This window comes from Anopheles coustani, chromosome 3 (assembly GCF_943734705.1).
Source record: "Anopheles coustani chromosome 3, idAnoCousDA_361_x.2, whole genome shotgun sequence".
In the NCBI taxonomy this organism is placed as follows: domain Eukaryota; kingdom Metazoa; phylum Arthropoda; class Insecta; order Diptera; family Culicidae; genus Anopheles; species Anopheles coustani.
The window spans coordinates 88,039,420-88,045,779 of record NC_071288.1 but is presented as its reverse complement, the minus strand read 5'-3'; positions in this window follow the sequence as shown (position 1 = coordinate 88,045,779).

Here is a 6,360-nt window from a genome sequence, read left to right as displayed (position 1 = left end):
TATTATGACTATTTGTGAAACCTTTCTCAAACCCGGTCAGACGTTTAATATTGCCAATTACTATTCTTACAGAATAGATAGATTACACGGTGCAAAAGGCGGTATAATGGTACTGGTCAAAAATAGTGTAGAGCACAAACTACTCCCTGCCTTCAACTTAAAAATAATTGAGGCCATAGCAGTTGAAATAACCCAAAACAACAGCCCTATAACAATAATCGGAGCCTATCATCCAGGAGCCAATACGGATATGGTAAAGTTTAAGAGTGATATTCTTGCACTTACAAATATAAAAAAGAGTTATTTTATCTGCGGCGATTTGAATGCGCGCCATAGATTGTGGAATTGTTTGTCAACAAACCGTGCAGGAAAAATTCTTTTTGATGAATTGCAAAAAGGACAATTTTCCGTTTTCCATCCAGCCACACCTACTTATTTTCCAGTGAATTCAACTAATAACCCTTCCACTATCGATATAATAATTACAAATAACAAACACAGTATATCAGACCCGCAAACATCAATTGACTTTACCTCAGACCATCTACCAGTGAGATTTAACGTCGAGAATCTGTCCCTCAATTCCAAACCCGAAATGGAAATATTCGACTATTCAAATGCAAATTGGAATGTTTTCCAAGGTTATCTTAGAAATACAATTCAAATTCAAAATGTAAATGTCAGTAACATACATAGCAAAGCACAAATAGACAGCATGCTTGGAAAAATAACAGAAGAAATAAACAGAGCACACGATATTGCCATACCCAAAATAATACCGGGAAAATACAACATAATTATTCCGGATTCAATCCTTAGCCTTATTAAAATTAGAAACATGTATAGGAAAAAAATACAACGGCAAAGACACAATGCAACCTTAAAATCCATTCATACGCAGCTTACAAATGTTATCAATACGCAACTAAACCTGGTTCGAAATGCAGAGTGGTCGAAAAATCTGACATCAATGAACAATCCAAACAACCCAAACAAAGTATGGAAATTTGTAAAAATTATCAAAAACCAACCAAAAATTATTCAGACTTTAAAGGAAAACGGTAAAATACTGCTAACCCCTAGAGAAAAATGCGAATCCTTAAAATCTCACTTCTTATCCGCACACAATGCTACCGTTAATAATTCCAGTACACAAGATAATAAAGTAAATCACACTGTCAATAATTTTCTTAGAAATAATACCATCCAAGGCTTTGGCCCCGAAGAACTGATAAAGCCAAAAGATATCATCAATATAATAAAAAATCTCAAATCAAAAAAATCAACTGGTTTAGACAAAGTAAACAATAGATCGATCAAAAAGCTCCCGAGAAATGTAGTGGTATATTTAAATATAATATTCAACAGTTGCCTTAAAATAGGATATTTTCCAAGTGACTGGAAAATATCTAAAGTTGTTGCTATCCCAAAACCCGGAAAAGATAGTAGCTTAACACAAAATTACAGACCTATTAGCTTGCTAAGCTGCCTCGGAAAAATTTTTGAAAAACTGATATCACAGAAGCTAAGAAACCATACGCAAAGGAATAACATCATTCCCAATTCGCAATTTGGATTTCAACCTGGTCTATCAACAACGCATCAATTAGATAGACTTAAAAAAGACATTATTACCAACAGAAGCATTAAAAAATCCACAGGTCTTGTATTATTAGACTCAGAAAAAGCGTTTGATACCATATGGCATAAAGCTTTAATATACAAATTAATTAAATTACAATTCCCAAATTATTTAGTTCACATCATACATAGTTTTATAACAGACAGGAAAAATATAGTTCATATATCTAATAGCACCTCGGACACTTATACTCCTCTGGCAGGTGTACCGCAGGGTAGCGTACTATCTCCCATTTTGTTCAACATTTTTATTTCTGACATACCAAAAATGAAAAATTGTAATCAATATTTATATGCGGATGATGTGGCAATCAGTTCGAATGGCAAACAATCCAAAACCATTATAAAGTCATTGAATGCGGCACTTCAGATATACTCCAAATATTGCAAAAAGTGGAAAATTAAAATAAATGGAGAAAAATCGGAAGCAATATTTTTTACACGCTTCAGAAAATCAAACAAAGTTCCAAACACCCAGGTACAAATCAACAATACATATATCCCATGGAAGGAAAATATCAAATATTTAGGATTGACTCTGGACAAAAGGCTGACTTTTCGATACCATATAGATAATACGGTTATCAAATGCGAAAAACTATTTCGTGTACTGTACTGTTTCCTAAACAGGAAATCAAAACTAAATTTTAAAAACAAATTGCTGCTCTACACTTCCTTGATCAGACCAATTATAACATACGCCTCCCAAGTCTGGATAACATGTGCCAAAACGCACCAGAAAAAACTTCAAACCGTACAAAACAAGTATCTAAAGGCAATATTAGATGTCCCACCGTGGTACCCAACTCTTCAAGTTCACAGTTACTGCAACATAAATACTATCAAACAACAAATTAATAAATTATCATCCAACTATAGTAACAGAAATCTCATAAACTCAAACCACTCAACTGGTTAAAATCAATACCCCATACCATACCTCCCCTCCTCATATATCTCCCTCATCCTATACACCCCCTCCCAATCCATCCATTACCGTTATGAATTTCCCTCAAACAAAAGTATACACTTAAGGCAGATCACGATCAAGATCCAATCAAATACTAGTATAAGGTTTTAGGATATAGATTGAAGTAAATAACTATTTTTTTTTTTTTCTTTTGCTCGTCATGTGGGTTTTTAAACTAACCAATTTTCCCACTGAATTTCATCAATACGCCGTCAGGCTGCATACCATTTCCAACTGACTAGCTCAAATGTTATTACAAATAACGAGGAAAGATGTGATCGAACCCGTTAAAAAAAAACTGTCTAAAATTGTATTATGTACCATACTGAATTACAACCAAATATACGGTTTCTACTACTACTACTACTACTTACCAAATGATATAATAATGGACCAGGTGGGTGTTTTTATTAAAATTATACTAAGTGGTATGATAGAGCATTCTTGGTACCGTAGTGTCTTTCAAAACTATGGATTTGTTTTGTGTTTTTCGATGTATTTTGTTTGTTTTTTGTGTTTTATGATATTGATATTATTCTCAACTTCCAGTTGTACCATTTCATTTTTGCGATTTTCATATCTTTCTACGTATTCTAAGGATCATGTTTGAGATTTTTCTAAGTCGTAAGCAAATGAAGCAGAAAACATTTGACAGTTCTAATAATTGTAGCTTAAGTTAGATTGTTTTAGTAGGAACGGACGGTAATAAAATCTTCGCTATGTAAAAAACGTAAAATGAATGTTTATGGTTGGATTAACTTCATCAAAGAAATGGCGAACACTTGAATTGGTTTTTAAAAATCACAAATGAACTGTGGGCTTATTAAACTTTTAATTCATTTCGATTTCTTGTTCTCTCTTTACAAAGTACTCTAGATAAGAAGCCCATGAAATCGTAAATGAAACTTTATGTTTATTAATATTTTCATTTATTTCGATTCCTTGTTCTCTCTTTACAAAGTACTCCAGATAAGAAGCCCACGAAAGCCCGTTGCTGATTGTTTTATGTCGTGTGGCTTTGCTTTAATTGCCAGTAATATGACAACACTATCGAGTTTGGTGACTCATCACTTCCCCCTTCCTCGCCCGAGGAAAGCCAAATAATCTTTTGGTCTCCGTTGGCGACCACTTAAAATTCCTCCCGGGCGGTTCTTGGTGCCGCAAAGCCCGGATGAAAATCGCTCAACCAAAGCCAATGGTACATAAACAAGCCGCATTCTGTCACTTGTTACTAAATTACGGTGCAATATCTTCACGCGCGCGCTGCGGCCCGTTTCTTGGTCAGCTTGTTTTGTGTACGTGTACGTGTGTGTGTGTTTCACGGCGTATGTCGCGTGCGCGCCGTCTTCGGAGCGAATCGAAGCGCCACTTGCAAAACATTGTACAAACAACCGCGCACTTCTCTGCGTTTTCTAGTCCCGTCGCGCCCGTTTTTCTCATCTCCAATTCCATTCGGGTTTGCTTCAATTTGGCCTCCTGGGACGGGGGGGAAACGGGAGGGTACGGTACGATAATGACGGAGGAAATTATGATTCAATCATGGGCATAAATAAAATCGTTGCAAACGTTGAATTTTAATTGACCGACACGGAGCGGAAGATAACCATCTTGGAGGGGCACCCTGGGACTAACTAGTCGAAGGCGTCGGACCGTTTTAACTAACGCGATGGGGAGTCTCCCTGCAATCTTCCGTCGTTATCGGATCCAGTTTGTGGCTCCACAAAAATGAGACGTCTCCCCGGACTGCATCCGGGTCCACTACTTCGGGCGACTCTGAGAATCGAAACGCAAGACCAAACGGGCCCGTGATTTATTGAATGTGAGCGACGACAAACCGATGATCGTCGGCGTTGGGAAAAGTGTGCGTCCTCTGCAGGACCGATGCGCAGACGACCGGTCTCCGGTTCGTTTGGTCCGCAACGGGTCAGCCGGGTTAATGGAGTATGATTTTCCTGCTGACATGTTCCAAACTGTCCACCCTCATCACGGCGGGTTGGATTTCGTCGACGGCGAGCGCATCCTCGACGCCAGACTGGGTGACGTGACGTTCAAGGAGACCGATTTCTACGGCATTTCTGATGGGAGACATCTCGCAACACCAACAGCTCTAGATCAAGAAGTTGATATTCAAGCTGATCGATGGCACGGTGTGAAGATACATTTGGCAAGTGTATTTGTTTACTGCTGACTTTGACCAAGTGTACTTATTGCGATAATTTAGCAGAAAAATTCGCGTAAACAACCAACTTCATCAATTCTATGATCAAATAGAGATCGACTGATCGATAATAATTTATCTCTGCAAGTGCATTTTTTAACCGGCAATTAATTTCCCTTTTCAAAGGGAACAAAATATCTGCAAGCGCGAAGATCTACGATCTTTTTCGTGATTGAAAAGTAAAATCGCTCCGGTTTGTTTCGCTCAGCAGAAAAATTCGCGTAATTCAATGATCAAATAGAGATTTCAGCGATCGACTGATCGATAATAATTTATCTGCACAAGTGCATTTTTCAACCTGCAATTAATTTCCCCTTTTCAACGTAATAAATAAGCAGAAAAATTTCGTGTAAACAAACCAATCCTTTAACGGGCAAAAACATCTGTAAACTGCAGCGCGCTTGACAAGCGAAGATCAATGATCTTTTTCTCGTGATTGAAAGGTAAAATCACTCCGGTTTATTTGGCTTTTGCGGGTTTCCCCACCTTTGTGCTTCCCGTAGCAAAATACGCGAATGTTTCCGTCGCGTTGGGAATGCAAAATATTTTCAAGTGGGAACATATTTTAAAAATAGCCTTTCTGTTTCTCTGGTAATGCCAAAATAAGCAATGAGTAACTATTTGCGTCTTCCGTTCGGTCGTTCGGTAGCGTTGAGATGATTCGCTTGATGTTGTAAATGTGCAAGCGTTGTGGTTATTTAACCCAATTTGTTTGTCTTCTGGGAACTGGGCTGTGGGGACAGAATTTAGAGATCCCCGAATCAGTTTATGTCAAGTTTATCGGGCGTTTCTTGTCATCGAAAGACCTTGGGAACTCGAGTTCCCTCGGTCGAGTGCACGTGTCGTTTCGGGGGTTTTGTGGGGGTCCAAAGACGGTGCCGCCCGCCCGGGCAACATTTATGGCTGTTTGTGAGATATAGCGCCAGTCCTGATGGTCGGAGATCGGATTACGTGTATACGGTGCGAAATCAGGCCGGACACGGCCCCTAATGGGACCCGGGCCCGCTATTGACAGCTAATTTAAATGCGGGTGTCTAGTGCGGTTCAATAAAAAATGGGAGGATCATCATCGGTTTCCAATCGATAACGCACCGGCTAGATGTTCAAATTTTCTACCTTTAGCCTGCGTGAGGGAGGCGCAGAAGAAGCAGAAGAAATAGTAAAACCTTAATCTAATCCGAAATGCTCGTCGCGGAGGTCGTTTCGGAGCTCGGACGGTCCGCAAACGAAGTAACGAACTGGTTACCGCTTTTCGCTGCGTTGTAGTTTTGTTTTTCGGATCGGAACCGAGAAGAGGGATAAAACCCATCCGGCGCGTTAGTTAACGTTTGCATAAAATTACGATTTAATTCAACAACAAAACCGAAGAAAAAGGTCCATTGAAATGATAATCTAATTTCCGCCCCGCGTCGACTGTAATTATTATAAATGATTCTACCTAATGGGAGTTACATTATTTATGTAAGTTATTACCATCGGCACGTGTGTGCCCCTCCCTTCGGGTTCCCATAGGTTTTGAAAACAAAAACCA